The 19,894-nt window shown below is 54.7% G+C and overlaps 1 protein-coding gene across 6 annotated transcripts in view; it reads left to right on the plus strand.

Annotated features, from left to right (window-relative positions):
• Positions 1–383: 383 nt before the first annotated feature.
• Positions 384–19,894, plus strand: part of LOC145504523 (liprin-alpha-1-like) — a 78,164-nt gene continuing 58,653 nt past the window's right edge. For 2 of the 6 annotated variants that reach the window (XM_081485585.1, XM_081485676.1), the window contains exons 1-3: positions 390–622; positions 3,764–3,864; positions 19,327–19,393. The gene's annotated coding sequence lies outside the window, so the exon portion shown is untranslated. Of the gene's footprint in view, positions 623–3,763; positions 3,865–13,861; positions 14,056–14,115; positions 14,152–18,596; positions 18,945–19,326; positions 19,394–19,894 lie in introns of those variants that run through there. The other 4 variants (XM_081485591.1, XM_081485578.1, XM_081485605.1 and 1 more) reach the window with 4 other exon arrangements.

Here is a 19,894-nt window from a genome sequence, read left to right on the forward strand (position 1 = left end):
ATCTCCAAACTTACCTTCAAACCGGAGGCCTTGCTCCCTTGAATGTGGGTGCGTGCAACAGCGCTTGCGAAGCGAAGAGGTTTATCGTGAATCTTCTGTCTGCAGAGGACAAAGCAGTGTGTAGAGAGGACGCGCAGGCAGGTCCCAGGACACTGAGCACACGGACACAGTGACTGGACTCTCAGCCCTGCTCTTGGGGTACCGCACTCTCTCCACTGCTGACACAGGGTGAGCAGCTCACACGTGACCTGGAGTATGGTCACGGGACCTGGAATATGGTCCCATGACCTGGACCTGGCCAATCGGTGTGCTCCATCCTCCCTGGCCACCGTGATTGGCTCAGGGATGGGGCTGTGACCAATCGGGGCCCAGGGCCGGACCTCAGGCTGGAATCAAGGGAGGAAGAGGAAGTTCCGCCAAAAGGGGTGTGGCCGGGTGAGGTCAGGCTACAGCCGTGGAAGCGGCGTGAGGTCAGCCTGGGGCAGTTGGTGGCTTTCCCGCGCCCGTCAGGGCAGAGCCGCCCGCCTGAGAATGAGGGCGCTGCTGAGCCCAGGGGCTGAGAGCGCCGGTTCCTGCTGTGGTCCCGGAGATCCACCTGAGACCTGAGCGAAGCCGTCTGCCGGTGAGTCCTCTCCTGCTTGTCTGTCAGCTTGTTTGCACCATGCTGGGTTTTCTGTCCAGCTGGCTAAGTGGAGACCCTGGAAATGCACGTGTGTGGGTTTTGGCTGGCTTCAGGGAAGAAATGCCAGAGGACACTGGGAGCCTCCAGTTTAATCTGGATTCAGGTCATATCTCTTGAAAGTGAAGTGAAGTTCCTCAGTCGTGTCCGACTCTTGCGACCCTATGGGCTCTACAGTCCATGGAATTCTCCAGGCCAGACTGCTGGAGTGGGTAGCCTTTCCCTTCCCCAGGGGATCTTCCCAGTCCAAGGATTGAACCCAGGTCTCCCGCATTGCAGGCAGATTCTTTACCAGCTGAGCCACAAGAGAAGCCCGAGAAGACTGGAGTGGGTAGCCTGTCCCTTCTGCAGCGGATCAGGATTCGCGACCCAGAAATCAAACCGGGGTCTCCTGCATGGCAGGAGGGTTCTTTACCAGCTGATCTATCAGGGAAGCCCAGGATCTCTTAAGGCCAGCTAGTCATTGATATGTCTTAAGGCAAGCTGCTCATTGTAGGGTTCCCCTAATTAGTCTTCACAGGATTAAGGTAGCAACCTGCTAAGGTAGCAATCAATGTCCTTTTTCTAGAGGACAAAAGCGGGGCTCAAAGGAGGTAACAGAGCTACAGCAAGGAAGTGTGTACCTAGACAAAACCCCCAGGTCCTGCTGTTAGAACTCAGGGAAGCCATAAGGTGTGGCTTGTCCATGTGACAGGGGCTAAGGCGCCCAGCCCACACTGGGTACTGTGGGGACCTGACTTGGTCCTGTTACCTGCATGTTCTTTTGCTGTCTGTGCTGGCTGCCTACTTCATAGAGCCTGCTCTCATCACCGTTGACAGTATGCCCCGGCCCCAGTACTTTTTCTCGCCCGGCTTGATCTTTTCTCCAGAGCACTAGTTCATTCTAACATGATACGCGTGCGTGTGTGTGTGTTGCTTCAGTCCTGTCTGACTCTTTGTGACCTATGGAGTGTAGCCCGCCAGGCTTCCCTGTCCTTGGCATTTCCCAGGCAAGAATACTGGAGGGGGTTGCCCTTTCCTTCTCCAGGGGATCTTCCTGACTCAGGGATTGAACCCGCATCTCTGAAGTCTGCTGCATTGGCAGGCGGGTTCTTTGCCTCTAGCACCACCTGGGAAGCTCGCTGTAGTGGTGGCTTGTTTTTCAGGACATCAGAAGACAGTCCTTTCATTAGGGAAAACAGATATTGAGTAACATGTTGAAGTAGCCAAACTTCTCAAGTTCAGAGCGGAGCCTTCACCTGCGTTGTCTAGTCAGTGTTTTAAATGCTCTCCGGAGGGACAGACACAGCTTTGCAGATGCAGTCTTCGCAGGGTGCCTTTCCGAAGCCTGCCTGCTGCTCTTTCCTGTTTGCCAAAGACTCGCCCCAAAGGGACTCCTTGGGCCTCACAGCCTGGGCCTAAACTAGGCTGATGAGTGGATGCCCTTCAAGTGGATCTGTTGGAGCTGCAGGTGGGCCGTGTCGCAGCAGCTCCGACAGCTCCACTTAAACTAAAAGTGACATGGTGTGGTTCCCTTTTCTTTCTTCCTTTCACCTTTACCTAACTGTGTGCGCTCAGGGCAAGACACAGGATGGCCAGCACTCTGCTTGTTGGAATATGTTTATAACTTCTATCACTTTTCCTGCTGTTGTAAAAAAATACTTGCTCTTGAAGCCATGTTGTAGACCTGTACCAAGTGTGACTTAGAAGTTGTGTTAATTCTGCCCACCCCAATAGTCATCGTGTAAACCCTCGGGAAATTTTATGTTACATTAGAAAAACACTTGTGCAAACTGCTTTGTCACTGTGCAGTGCTAAGTAAATGTTTAAAAAACGTATTTACTTATATTGACATGTAGTTAATTTACAATGTTGTATTAGTTTCAGGTATAAAGCAGGGTGATCCGTTATAGGTTGCTGCAAGATATTCAGTAGAGTTCCCTGTGCTATACTGTAAACCGGTGTTGTTTATCGGTTTTATTTACAGTGGGATCTATCTGTTAATCCCAGACTCCTAATTTATCCCCCGCACCTTTCCCCTTTGATACCATATGTTTGTTTTCTATGTCTGTGAGTCTGTTTCTGTTTTCTATGTAGATTCATCTGTATTACTTTTAAGGATTCTATGTTTAAGTGATATCATATGGTATTTCTCTTTCTCTGTTACTTCTTTTGGTATGATAATATCTCTAAGTCCATCCATGTTGCTCCAAATGGCTTTATTTCATTTTTTTTATGGCTGAGCAATATTCCATTGTACATATGTACATATCACATCTTCTTTATCCATCCTTCTGCCATTGGACATTTAGGTTGTCTTAGATATAAAAGTCACGTCTTGTCTATTGTATGCTGCTATGGACACTGGGATGCATGTAGCTTTTCAAATTAGAGTTTTCTCCAGATGTATGCCCAGGAGTGGGATTACTGGATCATATGATAACTGTTTGTTTAAGGAATCTCCATACTGCTCTGCATAGTGGCTGCGCCAGTTTGTATTCCAGAATATTACTTCAGGTGAATTTGCCTCCTCTAGGAACCACTGTCAGATTGCCCAGCCCTTCAGCTGGGACAGACCTCCCCAGCCCAGGGGCATCTTGGGTCCCAGGTTCCACTGCACTGGGGAGAACTGCTCTGGGTCAAGGTCTGGAGTGACCGCATCCCTTACGCTGACCAGTGTGTCAGCGGTGTTCCAAGGCTCCTCTCGTGTGTCTCGGGACTAGTGTCAGCAGCTCGTCTAACGTAAAGTATCAAATAGTAAGAAGTATTTGTGGAATGTGCCCAGAACTGTACCTTATTCAGCAGCTAAGAGAGTAATTTCCTCTCATCTTTCTTATTCATGTTCATAAAAATCAATGGTTAGCATACAGGAAATCTATCAGCTCTCCCACAGGAAGGGAAAGCTGGCCTTGTCCAGGTGGAAGAAGTCATTCTGAACGTGAGCAGTGGGGGTCAGGAAGCCATCCCCAAGGTCCAGCAAGCTGACTGGGGGGCAGCCAGAGGAAGAAATGAAGGAAAAGGGAAATTTAGACAGTTTGTCGGTGTTTTTTTTTTCCCTGTTAAGTGTACCCTAATGGGATTTTTTTCCCTCCTTTTTATTTACAGGCAGAGTGGACTTCTATGAATGCAGTTCCTGTTCTGTATCAGACCCTGGCTGGACCCGGTCCCTGACTCCAGGAGGTGAAGGCTGAGGGGCGGGAGGTAAGGTCAGTCCGCACACCTGGCGTGGAGGGAGGGGCAGAGAGCCAGGCCTGTGCGCCGGCAGCAGAGGATGTGGTGTAGCAGTCTCGGGGGTGTGTGTCTGGGGTGGCCTGAGTGTGTAGGTCCCGGGGAGAGTGCATGGAGCCCTGGCCGCTCAGTTTGCAGACCTGCAGGGCCTCCTCTTGATGCAGTGGGCAGAGCGGGAGGTGGCCAGCCCAGCTTGAGGGTCAGAGTGCAGATGCTGTGGACTTGGTGAGAGGGGTGGGAGGATGGATTGAATTCGGTGCACAGATGGGTATTTTGCGGGGGGATCGAGATTAATGCTCTGGTATTAAAGCGGGACAGTAGAGTTTTAGGTTTGGACTCCTCCTGCCTTCAGTTTAGGGATAGCCAGGGTAAGGTCCTGGGGCAGCAGCTTTGGGGGGGGGGGGCACCATTTCCACATCCATCTGGATACCACGTGGCGATGCCCAAATCAGAACCGTGTGAGCCAGGGACCCGTGGCAGTAAAAGTGACTAGGAGACTGACTAACTGACCTGATGGGATCTGAGAGCCGAGGGGCCCCACTAGGCTCCTCTGAGGGTCCTCAAGCTCTCTGGAGGCCTGGGGTGCTAGAACAGGGGGTCTGACCACTCTGAGACCTTGGGCGTGTGGTAAGGCCTCTTCCCTGGAGGATCCGGTGTCTGAGAAGGTGCAAACACCTCGTTTCTTAGTTTTTTTCTTGGTCTGTTTTAGGGCCATTTTGTAGAAAGTGATAAAGTATTGCTTTTACCCAAGTTAACCTCATCTATGAAAGGCACAGATGTATGTAAACTTTTGGGATATGAACTTACTGAAAATGACCTCTCTTACGGCAGTATGCATATTGCAGCAATATTGGGTGACTGATGCTGCAACTTGTATAGCTTTTTTTTTTTTAATAAATTTATTTATTTTAGTTGGGGTCTAATTACTTTACAATATTGTAGTGGTTTTTGCCATACATTGACATGAATCAGCCATGGGTTTACATGTGTTCCCCATCCTGAACCCCCTTCCCACCTCCCTCCCCATCCCATCCCTCTGGGTCATCCCATTGCCCCAGCCCTGAGCATTTGTCTCATGCATTGAACCTGGAATGGTGTTCTGTTTCACATATGATAATATACATGTTTCAATGCTATTCTCTCAGAACGTCCCACCCTCACCTTCTCCCTCAGAGTCCATAAGACTGTTCTATGCATCTATGTCTCTTATTCTGTCTTGCATATAGGGTTATCGTTACCATCTTTCAAATTCCATATATATGCATTAGTATACTGTATTGGTGTTTCTCTTTGTGGCTCACTTCACTCTGTATAATGGGCTCCAGTTTCATCCATCTCAATAGAACTGATTCAAAGGCATTCTTTTTAATGGCTGAGTAATATTCCATTGTGTATATGTAGCACAGCTTCCTTATCTGTTCGTCTGCTGATGGACATCTAGGTTGCTTCCATGTCCTGGCTATTGTACACAGTGCTGCTTGTGTAGCTTTTATGTTCTCTTTCAAAGGAAAACTACTCCGGGTGTCACAGGAACATAAGAAAAGGAGCAGTTTTACCTGGAAGAAAAACAACAACTGGTTTCCTACTACGGTTTAATTCAGCTAATTTCATGAGCAGTGGTGGCCTTCTGGATGTCATTCATTCCAAAGCAGAGAACACCTTTGTTTTGTGTACTGTGATTGTTCAGAGCCTGAGGTTTGGAGATGGAGTAAATCTTTAAGAACTAGTCTTACAGAGAAAGAGTTATGGTGGTATTTCATCGATAATGGTCAGGTGACAAAAAGTAATTGCTATTCCAGGTCCTTTTGGACTGAAGAGTTTTCATTCTTAATCTGTGGTTTAAGTGCACAAAAGAGGAGAGACATCCTTAATGGCACCTGCTTTGAAACCAGTGCATGATTCCGTAAAGTACTCTGGACAGTTCTATTGCCTGAAATTATTTTTGAGCACCATTCTTTTCTAATGGTCTCTAACTGCAGCTTTGGGAGGAAAAGCTAGTGGGGAAGCCACTTGGATAGAGATGCGGGTGAGGACCTCAGGAGAACTGCAGGAAAAGATCTTATTTCTGGGCCTGGATCATTAGCTCTATGTGCCTTCCCTGGAGCTGAACACGGGGTGTTCCCAGGCAGTGCCTAATTGGACCAGCTGGTAGTGTTGGGCTGTGAGAGCTTGTACTTTATGAAGCTGAATGATTTCTAAGAAAGGGCTGGTGGGGTCACACATCACGTGCCGGCACTTCTGATGTGTCTCTTTCCCACATCCTGTGCAACACGTTTGAGGTAGAGGAACTGTCTTGAATGTTCAGTGAAGTCGGACACCTTTGTGATCAGAGACTAGAGAGCCCAGACCCTGTGCGGAGGTGTCTCAGAAGTTTGCCTGGAAACGGGAGGAGTTGGGGGGACTCACCCGGCCGAAGGCACCCAGGTAAGCCTCAGCGATGAGCAGCCTCTGGGCGTTGCAGCGCTGGGTCAGGATGTCGATCAGCAGGTCCTTGTCACAGCCTGGAAGAGAGTTGTGTTGGAGAGTGAGTGAGTGCTGTGGGTGCCACACTGCAGGTAGGGAGAGCCCACGGTGCAGGGGCCAAGGCCAGTGGGCCAGCTCGTCCCCTGGTGCTCCCAGTGGAGGGAGAAGGCCCAACGTGAGTGGAAGTTTCAGGGTACCCCTGCCGTGGCCGAGGTGCCTTCCGTCTCCCCCTCTCCTGCTGCTACAGACTTTTCTTTTAAAAGATTCAATACAAATAGAGGGGAGGAGAGAATGTGGCCTTTCTTCCATCCCCCTCCTACCCCACCAGCAAAAGGCTTCCCTGAACTCCACACGGATCCAGTTTGAACAGACCCCATGTCCTTCTCACCACACGGCTCTGAATGATTTACAATGTGCGTTGAGAGGAAAGTCACTGCTCTGGTCCTGCTGACAGCAGGTGAGACCACCAGGGTCCCTCTCTGTTTTGGAGAAAGAATTCCCCGCAGAAATGGAGTGAAGCAGGCACAGAAGTTATTGGCAGCACAGTTCACGCAAAGGGAACAAAGAAGCAGTTCATGTAGAGCAGGAGCAAAGCGGACACACAGACCCAGAGAAGACAGCAGGCAACGTCCCTAGTGAGGAGTGTGCCAGAGACGGGATTTAAATCACTAATGTGGGACACTTCTTCCAGGGCTGTGTTCCACTCTGGCCAGGTATCTCGCCTCTTTCCCCACATGTGACCTGTCCCAGCGCCCTCCCCATATACATGCTCATCTTTTAGCCAAGATGGATTCTAGCACAGAAGATTGTGGGAGGTTTGACAACATTTATTATGATGTGAGAGCTGGACCATAAAGAAGGCTGAGTATCGAAGAATTGATGCTTTTGAACTGTGGTGCTGGAGAAGACTCTCAAGAGTCCCTTGGACAGCACGGAGATCAAACTAGTCAATCCTAAAGGAAATCAACCTTGAATATTCATTGGAAGGGCTGATGCTGAAGCTGAAGCTCCAATACTTTGGCCACCTGATGCAAAGAGTCAACATATTGAAAAAGACCCTGATGCTGGGAAAGATTGAAAGCAGGAGGAGAAGGGGACGACAGAGGATGCGATGGTTGGATGGCATCAGCAACTCGATGGACATGAGGTTGAGCAAGCTCCAGGAGTTGGTGAAGGACAAGGAAGCCTGGCCTGCTGTAGTCCATGGGGTCGCAAAGAGTCAAACGTGACTGAGCGACTGAACAACAACAACTTATAGGATGGCGCCCCCTCCCTCTGAGACCCCTAAGGAGCCGCTTGCACACTGGTGCCTGGTGGGGCGGGGCCTCGTCTCCCCGCCCTCAGGAGGGACAGGTGTGCTCATCCTCTCTCTCACTCCCGCAGAGCTCGGCTCCTGCCACTGACTCCGTCCTTGGAGTATCAGGGAAGACACAGCTCCCGTTGAATCCACCTGACAAACTCCAGCTGCTCTACTCAGGGGCCCATCTGCCCCTTACTCAGTGCAGACTCTCCAGAGAAGGAAGAGTCTTGAGGGAGGGAGCTGTGAGAGGAGGGAATCCCGCCCCTGCTTTTAACAGGGGCTCTGCTCCTAGGCTCTGAGGCCTGCCCTTCCTCCTCCACCAACCCATCAACCTGGTAAAATGCCTGGATGTACAATCGCTGCGGGGAGATTGTGGTCATAAAGAACCACCTGCCAGTGCAGGAGACAAAAAAGACACAGGTTCAATCCCCAGGTTAGAAAGATCTTCTAGAGAAGGAAATGGTAACGCACTCCAGTTTTCTTGCCTGGAGAATCCCATGGACAGAGGAGCCTGGCAGGCTATAGTTCATGGGGTCGCAAAGAGTCGGACACTGGGCAGTTTAGCATGCATACATGCAGTCACAGTAGTGACCAGGAAGACCTCAGCAGCCCCTCAGCTTGACCAGTATTTAGATAAACTTCTCCTTATCATAAGCCTTCCATCTTTTCTTTTTTCTGAGAGCATTTACTTTGGAAAACTTGTGGTTGTAAATTCTTTCTTTACTCATTTGAGATGTAAATCTTCTCCCAACCACTTGCTGGATGGCTAGAAATGCCTTCCTCAAGGGCTTAGAATCCGCCCCTTTCAGCCACAGTCACTGAGTGAGACAGTTGCTGGCCCCGGGCTCTGTGGCAGGCAGAACCCTCAGTGCCAGTAGGCAGACTCGGGAGTCCTCATGGCGTGACCGGGCCCCCACCCTGTGTCCTCTGAACTACTCACTAGCTCAGCCCAGGGCTCAGACCTCGCCTGCCTTTATCCCAGAGGAGCTGGGGGCAGTCTCTCTCCTTTTGCAAGGGCATCCTGGCCTGTTGAGTTGTGTGTGGTACAGTTTTTCTCTGACGAATTATGGAGATGTGGAGAAAAGCGAGTTGAAGCGCTAGGATGTTAAGCAGATCATATTTTGGGGGTTTAAAGCCATCGTGGAAATGTGGGGATCATAGGAAGGTAATGAGTCGGGTGTGGAAACAGGCAGTGAGTGAGGGTGAGGATTGGATCAAGGTGGGTGAGTGTATCTCTGGAGACCCAGTGTGGGGCAGGGTGTCTATTCACGTCAGAGAGATGGTCTGGCAGCTGCAGAGTGGAGGTGGGAAGGCAGAGACTCTTCTCCAAAGACTGGAATTTCAGACTGGTGACAAAAAGGTGGCATGCAGTGAAGTGGCACTGAGCAGCAGGGTGCCCAGGCTCCCGGGTTAAGTCCTGGACCCGAGGGACATGAGATGCTTTTAGAGGAGTCTGTTGACTGCGTGATCCAAAATAAATGTAGTTTTAATAATAGGTAGAAGGTTTTTTGATATTGACCATCTGGTGATGTCCATGTGTAGGGTTGTCTCTAGTGTTGTTGGAAGAGGGTGATTGCCGTGACCGGTGTGTTCTCTTGGCAAAACTCTGTTAGTTTCATTCTGTACTCCAAGGCCAAACTTGCCTGTTACTGCAAGTATCTCTTGACTTCCTACTTTGGCATTCTAGTCCCCTATGATGAAAAGGACATCATTTTTTTTTTTTTTTTTGGTGTTCGTTCTAGAAGGTCTTGTAGGTCTTCATAGACTTCAGCCTCTTTGGCATTAGTGTTTGGGCATAGACTTGGATTACTGTGATATTGAATTGTTTACCTTGGAAACGAACAGAGATCATTCTGTAGTTTTTGAGATTGCACCCAAGTACTGCATTTTGGACTCATTTGATGACTGTGAAGGCTACTCCATTTCTTCTAAGGGATTCTTGTCCACAGTAGTAAAATGATCATTATCTGAATGAAATTCACGCATTCCAGTCTGTTTTAGTTCACTGATTCCTAAAATATCGACGTTGGGCCTTACGAAGCATTGCTAGGAACAAAGCTAGCGGAGGTGTTGGAATTCCAGCTGAGCTATTTCAAATCCTAAAAGATGATGCTGTGAAAGTGTTGTACTCAATATGCCAGCAAATTTGGAAACCCAGCAGTGGCCACAGGACTGGAAAAGGTCAGTTTTCATTCCAATCCCAAAGAAGGTCGATGCCAAAGAGTGTTCAGACTACCACACAATTGCACTTATTTCACGTGCTAACAAGGTTATGCTCAAAATCCTTCAAGCTAGGCTTCACATAGTGACCCTAGAACTCCCAGATATTCCAGCTGGATTTAGAAAAGGCGGAGGAACCAGAGATCAAATTGCCAACATGCACTGGATCATAGAAAAGCAAGAGAGTTCCAGAAAAACATCTATTTCTGCTTCATTGACTATGCTAAAGCCTTTGCCTGTGTGGATCACAACAAACTGTGGAAAATTCTGAAAGAGATGAGAATACCAGATCTCTTTACCTGCCTCCTGAGAAACCTGAATGCAGGTCAAGAAGCAACAGTTAGAAATGGACATAGAACAGACTGGTTCCAAATTGGGAAAGGAGTACATCAAAGCTGAATATTGTCACCCTGCTTATTTAACTTATATGCAGAGTTCAGTTCAGTCCTCAGTCGTGTCTGACTCTTTGCGACCCCTTCTCCACCTGCCTTTAATCTTTCCCAGCATCAGGATCTTTTCCAATAAGTCGTCTCTTCGCATCCGGTGGCCAAAGTATTGTAGCTTCAGCTTCAGCATCAGTCCTTCCAATGAACATTCAGAACTGATTTCCTTTAGACATAGTACATCACGCACAATGTCAGGGCAGATGAAGCACAAGCTGAAATCAAGACTGCTGGGAGAAATATCAAAAACGGCAGATATGCAGATGATACCACCCTTAGGGTGAAAATGGAAGAGGAACTAAAGAGCCTCTTGATGAAGATGAAAGAGGAGAGTGAAAAAGCTGGCTTAAAACTCAACATTCAAAAAACTAAGATCATGTCATCTGGTCCCATCACTTCATGGCAAATAGATGGGGAAACAGTGGAAACAGTGACAGACTTTACTTTCTTGGGTTCCAAAATCACTGCGGATGGTGACTGCAGCCATGAAATTCAAAGACTTTTGCTCCTTGGAAGAAAAGCTATGACAAACCTAGACAGCATGTGAAAAAGCAGAGACATGACTTTGTCAGCAGAGGTTCATCTCGTCAAAGTATGGATTTTTCCAGTCGTCATGTATGGATGTGAGAGTTGGACTATGAAGAAGGCTGAGCACTGAAGAATTGATGCTTTTGAGCTGTGGTGTTGGAGAAGACTCTTGAGAGTCCCTTGGACTGGAAGGAGATCAATCCAGTCCATCCTAAAGGAAATCAGTCCTGAATATTCATTGGAAGTGTTGATGCGGAAGCTCCAATACTTTGGCCACCTGATGTGAAGAGCAGACTCATTGGAAAATATCCTGATACTGGGAAAGATTGAAAGCAGGAGGAGAAGGGGATGACAGAGGATGAGATGGTTGGATGACATCACCGATTCGATGGACATGGGTTTGAGCAAGCCCCAGGAGATGGTCATGGACAGTGAAGCCTGGTGTGCAGCCCTCCATAGGGTGGCAAAGAATCAGAGACAACTAAGCAACTGAAGAACAACAAATAAGGTTTTTCAGTTATATATACATATTGATTTTGCTATCATCATACATAATTATTATAATGTGATTTTTGTTGTTATTCTGTTGGGATATTATCCACAATACACCTCTCTGAATTTTTCTCCGTGTTTCAAAGTTCATAGCAATCCTGGCTCATTTGTTTTCTAGAAGTATTTCAAAATATTTTCACATGGATCTCAAAAAATGTTATTCAAATATCAATTAAAATAACTGTAAACTTAGCAATCAATTTAGAGAAGTCACTAACAGGACATATCTGTTGAATTATTTTTGTGTTTTTCTTTCCTGAAAGATTTAGTAAACATTTGTATAGTTTTTGCCAATTACAAGAAACTTTATTTGGTTCCAATTATTCATATTTGTCTTTCTATCAATATTTCAAGTTATATTATTTTTATTTTGGTCTTAACAGAATAATTCCTTAATGAAACAGATGAGACTGAATTTTATGTGGACCTTGTGTCCAGAAAAATTATTGAACTCTCATGCTGCTGCTGCTGCTGCTAAGTCACTTCAGCCGTGTCCGACTCTGTGCGACCCCACAGACGGCAGCCCACCAGGCCCCCCCGTCCCTGGGATTCTCCAGGCAAGAACACTGGAGTGGGTTGCCATTTCCTTCTCCATTGCATGAAAGGGAAAAGTGAAAGTGAAGTCGCTCAGTCGTGTCCGACTCTTAGCGACCCCATGGACTGCAGCCCACCAGGCTCCTCCGTCCATGGGATTTTCCAGGCAAGAGTACTGGAGTGGGGTGCCAAAGAACATAGAATTCATGCAAGACTGAAAACAGCACACAGGAAGCCTCCTGTTAAATGTATCCTGACACAGGTAGCCAACTAGCTACTTGAATATCACAGAAAGGCAGTCAGAATTGTCCTTTTTTTTAATTGTTTAATTTTTATTATGTTTAATATTTATTATTGTTGATGTACAATGTTGTGTTACTTTATGCTGTAGAGCAAACTGAATCAGTTATACCTATACACTAGATTCTTTTCCCATGGAAGTCATTACAGAATATTGAGCCGAGTTTCCTGTGCTATCCAGTAGGCTCTCATGAGTTCCCTATTTTATATATAGTAGTGTGTATATGTCAACCACAATCTCTCAATTTATTACTTCCCCCCACGCTTCCCCTTTGGTCACTGTAAAGTTTGATTTTAAGATCTGTGAGTATGCCTTTTTAATTTTTCTGTGTTTATTTATTGGCTGTGCTAAGTCTTAGCTGTGGCACACAGGGTCTTTGTTGAGGCAAGTGGAATCTTTAGCATCTTAGTTGCGGCCTGTGCGATCTAGTCCCCTGATCAGGGACTGAACCTGGGCCCCCTGCATTGGGAGCACAGAGTCCTAGCCACTGGACGCCCAGGGAAGTCCCTATGAATCTGCTTGAGACGTCACTCTTCACCCATCAGACTAGTGGACACTCGGACGTTTGCCGAAGTGGTCTGCAGGCAAGGCCGTGGTGAACAGGCAGTGGTCAGCATTGCTGGTGGGCATCTGGGCTGGCGAAGCCCTTTGAGAGGCAACAGGGCTGTGTCCACCAGAATTAGGAATGTACAGCCCAGTGATCTCACTTGCCGTGATGAATACCTTAGACACAGCAGGTAGAATGTCGCATGTGGAAGCTTGCAACGCTTTAATAGCCAAATACTGGAAGCACAGGGTCTATCGTTCGGGTCCTGCTTCAGTTGTGTGGCATCTGTCCAGGACAATGCCATGAGATGTGACACATGAGAGCGATCCGTATCACACCTCTCCTCTGCCTGAGACCCTCTGACGGCTGACTGTGGCCCCCTGATTTCCCTCCCCTCCTTTGACAGTCCACCTTGCTTTTCTCCAGTCGCATGGCTTTTCCCTGTACCTCAATCATGCGGGTCAGCCTCCCACCTCAAGGCCTTTGTACAAGCCATTCCCTTAGCCTCCCCAGAGAATCCCAGCGCTCACCCCCTCACCACCGTTAACTCTGCTTAAATGTCACGTTCTCCACAAGGCCACCTCTGACCACTCCATCTAAAATCTAAGTCCCCACCTGCCATTTCCAGTCTCCATTATCTAGCTCTATGTTTTCAATTACTCTTATTATATTCTAACACAACATATAACTTATATGTTTATTGTCTGCTTTATGCGCCTCCCCCAAGATATCGATGCCATGGGGCAGAAACTGTCATCCGTTTTGTTGACTTCCATAACCCTAGGATATACCACACCTCCTTCCCCCACCAGACCCAGGCACAGCCCTTCTCCTCCCAGCAACACCCCCCCCCCCCCGCCAGGACACACCCCTTCCCCCTCCCCAGCACCCCCAGTGAGACACCTCCTGCCCCTCAGCTGCAAACCCGGGACACACCCCCTCCCCTCTCCGCAGTCCCAGGACACACCCCTCCCCAGCCCCAGGGTACACCCTCCTCAGCCCCCAAGACACACCCCTCCCCCTCCCCAGCCGCCCGAGGACACACCCTTCCGCTCCCCTCCGTGAACCCGAAGCTCAGGCCCCCTCCGCCACAGGCCGACTGAACAGAGAAGTCTTTCCACCGCCCTCGCCCCGGCTCCTGGCCGCCGGTTGCGCGCTCTCCGTCCCTGGCGCTCCGCCAACGAGACCGAATTCTGAGGCCGGCGCTGCGAGCCGAGCAGGACTGAGTCCTGAGGCCCGAGACGAGCTGTTTCCGGGCAGGAGGTGTCTGCGGCGAGGCCGGTTAGTGCGGGCGGCGCGGAGCGCGGGTCGTGCGGGGCCGGGGCGGTGGACGCGCGGGGCCAGGGGGCGCGCGGAGTCCCGGCCGACTTCCGGCAGGTCAGCGGGGCCGGGGCAGGGAGTGTTCCCGCCTGTCCTTCCTCCTCCGTTGGCTCTGGGGTCGGGGAGGGGGTCCTGTGCCCTAGACTTCTCCATGGTTAGAGCAGCGTTGGGGGAGGGGAGAGAGGCAAGAGGCTGAGGTTGAGTTGCTCAGCTGTGTCCAGCTCTTTGTGACTCCGTGGACTGCTGCACGCCAGGCTTCCCTATCCATCACCAACTCCCAGAGTCTACTCAAACTCATGTCCATTGAGTCAGTGATACCATCTAACCATCTCATCCTCTGTCGTCCCCTTCTCCTGCCTTCAATCTTTCCCAGCATCAGGGTTTTTCAAATGAGTCAGTTCTTCACATCAGGTGGCCAAAGCATTGGAGTTTCAGCATCAGCATCAGTCCTTCCAATAACTATTCAGGACTGATTTCCTTTAGGATTGACTCATTGGATCTCCTTGCAGTCCAAGGGACTCTTGAGAGTCTTCTCCAACACCACAGTTCAAATGCATCAATTCTTCAGCACTCAGCTTTCTTTATCGTCCAACTCTCACATCCATACGTGACTACTGGAAAAACCACAGCCTTGATGAGACGGGCCTTTGTTGGCAAAGTGATATCTCTGCTTTTTAATAAGCTGTCAAGGTTGGTCATAACTTTTCTTCCAAGCAGTAAGCGTCTTTTAATTTCATGGCTGCAGTCATCATCTGCCGTGATTTTGGAGCCCAGAAAAATAAAGCCAGCCACTGTTCTCACTGTTGCCCATCTATTTGCCATGAAGTGATGGGACCGGATGCCATGATCTTACTTTTCTGAATGTTGAGTTTTAAGCCAACTTTTTCACTCTCCTCATTCACTTTCAAGAGGCTCTTTAGTTCTTCTTTTCTTTCTGCCATAAGGGGGATGTCATCTGCATATCTGAGGTTATTGATATTTCTCCCGGCAATCTTGATTCCCGCTTGTGCTTCATCCAGCCCAGCGTTTCTCATGGTGTACTCTGCATATAAGTTAAATGAGCAGGGTGACAATATACAGCCTTGACGTACTCCTTTCCCTATTTGGAACCAGTCTGTTGTTCCATGTCCAGTTCTAACTGTTGCTTCCTGACCTGCATACAGATTTCTCAGGAGGCAGGTCAGATGGTCTGGCATTCCCATCTCTTTCAGAATTTTCCACCGTTGATTGTGATCCACACAGTCAAAGGCTTTGGCATAGTCAATAAAGCAGAAATAGATGTTTTTCTGGAACTCTCTGGAATATTTAACTTGGGTAGTAGAAGCACGCAGAAGCGAGGCGGCTGTGACGCCTCGGCGCAGAAGCGTGGCCGAGAGGAGCTAGGCCGGGCAGGGGGCTAGGCCGGGCCGGGGACTGGGGGCGGCGGCTGACTAGGGCGAGGCGGGGCCGTGGGCCGGTGGCCAGGGGAGACGGCCGACAGGGGCTAGTCCCGGCCGGGGGCCAGGTGCGGCGTCCGACAGGGCCTAGGCCCGGCCGCGGGCCAAGGGCGGCGGCCGACAGGGGGCTAGGCCCGGCCGGGGAACGGGGGCGGCGGCCGACAAGGGTCTAGGCCGGGCCGGGGGCCGGGGGCAGCGGCCGACAGGGGCTAGGCGGGGCCGGGGGCCGGGAGTCGGAGGCCAGGGGCCGGGGGCGGCGGCCGACAGGGGCTAGGCCGGGCCGGGGGCCAGGGGCGGCGGCCAGGGGCCGGGGGCCGGGGGCGGCGGCCGACAGGGGCTAGGCCGGGCCGGGGACCGGGGCGGCGGCCGACAGGGGCTAGGCCGGGCCGGGGGCCTGGGGCGGCGGCCGACAGGGGGCTAGGCCGGGCCGGGGGCTGGGGGCCGGGGTCGGTGGCCGACAGGGGCTAGGCCGGGCTGGGCTCCGGTGGCCAGGGGAGGTGGCCGACAGGGCCTAGGCCGGGCCGGGGGCCGGGGGCCGGGGGCGGCGGCCGACAGGGCCTAGGCCGGGCCGGGGGCCTGGGGCGGCGGCCAACAGGGGGCTAGGCCGGGCCGGGGGCCGGGGGCCGGGGGAGGTGGCCGACAGGGGCTAGGCCGGGCCGGGGGCCTGGGGCGGCGACCGACAGGGGGCTAGGCCGGGCCGGGGGCCGGGGGCCGGGGGAGGTGGCCGACAGGGGCTAGGCCGGGCCGGGGGCCTGGGGCGGCGGCCGACAGGGCCTAGGCCGGGCTGGGGGCCTGGGGCGGCGGCCGACAGGGGGCTAGGCCGGGCCGGGGGCCGGGGTCGGTGGCCGACAGGGGCTAGGCCGGGCTGGGGTCCGGTGGCCAGGGGAGGCGGCCGACAGGGACTAGGCCGGGCCGGGGGCCGGGGGCCGGGGGCCGGGGGCCGGGGGCCGGGGGCGGCGGCCGACAGGGCCTAGGCCGGGCCGGGGGCCTGGGGCGGCGGCCGACAGGGGGCTAGGCCGGGCCGGGGGCCGGGGGCCGGGGGAGGTGGCCGACAGGGGCTAGGCCGGGCCGGGGGCCTGGGGCGGCGGCCGACAGGGGGCTAGGCCGGGCCGGGGGCCGGGGGCCGGGGGAGGTGGCCGACAGGGGCTAGGCCGGGCCGGGGGCCTGGGGCGGCGGCCGACAGGGCCTAGGCCGGGCCGGGGGCCTGGGGCGGCGGCCGACAGGGGGCTAGGCCGGGCCGGGGGCCGGGGTCGGTGGCCGACAGGGGCTAGGCCGGGCTGGGGTCCGGTGGCCAGGGGAGGCGGCCGACAGGGACTAGGCCGGGCCGGGGGCCGGGGGCCGGGGGCCGGGGGCGGCGGCCGACAGGGCCTAGGCCGGGCCGGGGGCCTGGGGCGGCGGCCGACAGGGGGCTAGGCCGGGCCGGGGGCCGGGGTCGGTGGCCGACAGGGGCTAGGCCGGGCTGGGGTCCGGTGGCCAGGGGAGGTGGCCGACAGGGACTAGGCCGGGCCGAGGGCCGGGGGCGGCGGCCGACAGGGCCTAGGCCGGGCCGGGGGCCTGGGGCGGCGGCTGACAGGGGGCTAGGCCGGGCCAGGGTCCGGGGGCCGGGGTCGGTGGCCGACAGGGGCTAGGCCGGGCCGGGGGCTGGGGGCGGCGGCCGACAGGGGGCTAGGCCGTGCCGGGGGCCGGGGGCCGGGGGAGGTGGCCGACAGGGGCTAGGCCGGGCCGGGGGCCTGGGGCGGCGGCCGACAGGGCCTAGGCCGTGCCGGGGCCTGGGGCGGCGGCCGACGGGGGCTAGGCCGGGCCGGGGGCCGGGGTCGGTGGCCGACAGGGGCTAGGCCGGGCTGGGGTCCGGTGGCCAGGGGAGGTGGCCGACAGGGACTAGGCCGGGCCGAGGGCCGGGGGCGGCGGCCGACAGGGCCTAGGCCAGGCCGGGCCGGGGGCCTGGGGCGGCGGCTGACAGGGGGCTAGACCGGGCCAGGGGCCGGGGGCCGGGGTCGGTGGCCGACAGGGGCTAGGCCGGGCCGGGGGCTGGGGGCGGCGGCCGACAGGGCCTAGGCCTGGCCGCGGGCTGGGGGCGGCGGCCGACAGGGGGCTAGGCCGGGCTGGGGTCCGGTGGCCAGGGGAGGTGGCCGACAGGGACTAGGCCGGGCCGAGGGCCGGGGGCGGCGGCCGACAGGGCCTAGGCCGGGCCGGGGGCTGGGGGCGGCGGCCGACAGGGGGCTAGGCCGTGCCGGGGGCCGGGGGCCGGGGGAGGTGGCCGACAGGGGCTAGGCCGGGCCGGGGGCCTGGGGCGGCGGCCGACAGGGCCTAGGCCGTGCCGGGGGCCTGGGGCGGCGGCCGACGGGGGCTAGGCCGGGCCGGGGGCCGGGGTCGGTGGCCGACAGGGGCTAGGCCGGGCTGGGGTCCGGTGGCCAGGGGAGGTGGCCGACAGGGACTAGGCCGGGCCGAGGGCCGGGGGCGGCGGCCGACAGGGCCTAGGCCGGGCCGGGGGCCTGGGGCGGCGGCTGACAGGGGGCTAGGCCGGGCCAGGGTCCGGGGGCCGGGGTCGGTGGCCGACAGGGGCTAGGCCGGGCCGGGGGCCTGGGGCGGCGGCCGACAGGGGGCTAGGCCGGGCCGGGGGCCTGGGACCGGGGTCGGTGGCCGACAGGGGCTAGGCCGGTCCGGGGCCCGAGGGCGGCGGCTGACAGGGCCTAGGCCTGGCCGCGGGCCGGGGGCGGCGGCCGACAGGGGGCTAGGCCGGGCCGGGGGCCGGGGGCGGTGGCCGACGGGCTAGGCCGGGCTGGGGGCCGGTGGCCAGGGGAGGTGGCCGACAGGGACTAGGCCGGGCCGGGGGCCTGGGGCGGCGGCCGACAGGGGGCTAGGCCGGGCCGGGGGCCTGGGACCGGGGTCGGTGGCCGACAGGGGCTAGGCCGGTCCGGGGCCCGAGGGCGGCGGCTGACAGGGCCTAGGCCTGGCCGCGGGCCGGGGGCGGCGGCCGACAGGGGGCTAGGCCGGGCCGGGGGCCGGGGGCGGTGGCCGACGGGCTAGGCCGGGCTGGGGGCCGGTGGCCAGGGGAGGTGGCCGACAGGGACTAGGCCTGCCCGGGGGCGGCGGCCGACAGGGCCTAGGCCTGGCCGCGGGCCGGGGGTGGCGGCCGACAGGGGGCTAGGCCGGGCCGGGGGCCGGGGTCGGTGGCCGACAGGGGCTAGGCCGTGCTGGGGGCCGGTGGCCAGGGGAGGTGGCCAACAGGGACTAGGCCGGGCCGGGGGCCGGGGGCGGCGGCCGACAGGGGGCTAGGCCGGGCCGGGGGCCGGGGTCGGTGGCCGACAGGGGCTAGGCCGGGCCGGGGGCCGGGGGCGGCGGCCGACAGGGGCTAGGCTGGGCCGGGGACTGGGGGCCGGGGTCGGCCGCGAGAGGAATTACCCAAGGCCCAAGGTAAGAGAAACCCAAGTAAGATGGTAAGTGTTGCGAGAGGGCATCAGAGGGCAGACACTGAAACTAAAATTACAGAAAACTAACTAATCTGATCACACGGACCACAGCCTTGTCTCTCTCAATGAAACTAAGCCATGCCGTGTGGGGCCACCCAAGACGGATGGGTCATGGTGGAGAGGTCTGACAGAATGTGGTCCACTGGAGAAGGGCGTGGCAAACCACTTCAGTATTCTTGCCTTGAGAACCCCATCAACAGCATGAAAAGGCAAAAAGATAGGACACTGAAAGATGAACTCCCCAGGTCAGTAGGTGCCCAATATGCTAATGGAAGCAGATATAGATACTACCTACATCTTTGTTGTGTTTTTTTTTTTTCACTCAGGTGCCAGTTCAACAGATTCTGACAGTGAAAGTTTAGCTTGCAAATTGAAGCCTGGAGCCATGCCACAGTAAGTGTGTATGATTCCGTCCGTTTAAGTAGAAAATGTCAGCAGACTTGTGCTCAGTGACGCCGCTGGTGTTGTGCGCTGAAGGAAGAGGTCAGCTGATGTCAGTGAGAGATCAGATGCTTGAGCCTGGAACAGAGTCTTTGACTTTTGAACTTTGAAATCCGCATTTCATCCTCAGTGTCCCCAAATCTAACCATCCACAATGTTTGTTCCAGTGCCAACTGACTGCTTATAAATATGTAGAAGGAGCAGTCACAATGAGAGAAAATGACTGACATCAGTACTAAAATGTAAATGACAAACAACTTGTCACATAAATTAGAAAATATCTAATTAGGCTAGAAATGGGTTTCCATTTGGATCAAGTGTATCTCCAGTTAGATCATGTCATGAAAATCTCAAAATGTCATTGTCCCTACAAAGACATAGGGATTATTAGTAATATGTTAGGATCTTAATTATTTTGCAAAGATAAAATCTACCAAGAGTTTGTAGAAAACT

This window comes from Giraffa tippelskirchi, chromosome 1 (genome assembly GCF_054371585.1).
Source record: "Giraffa tippelskirchi isolate mGirTip1 chromosome 1, T2T-mGirTip1v1.2.pri, whole genome shotgun sequence".
NCBI lineage: Eukaryota > Metazoa > Chordata > Mammalia > Artiodactyla > Giraffidae > Giraffa > Giraffa tippelskirchi.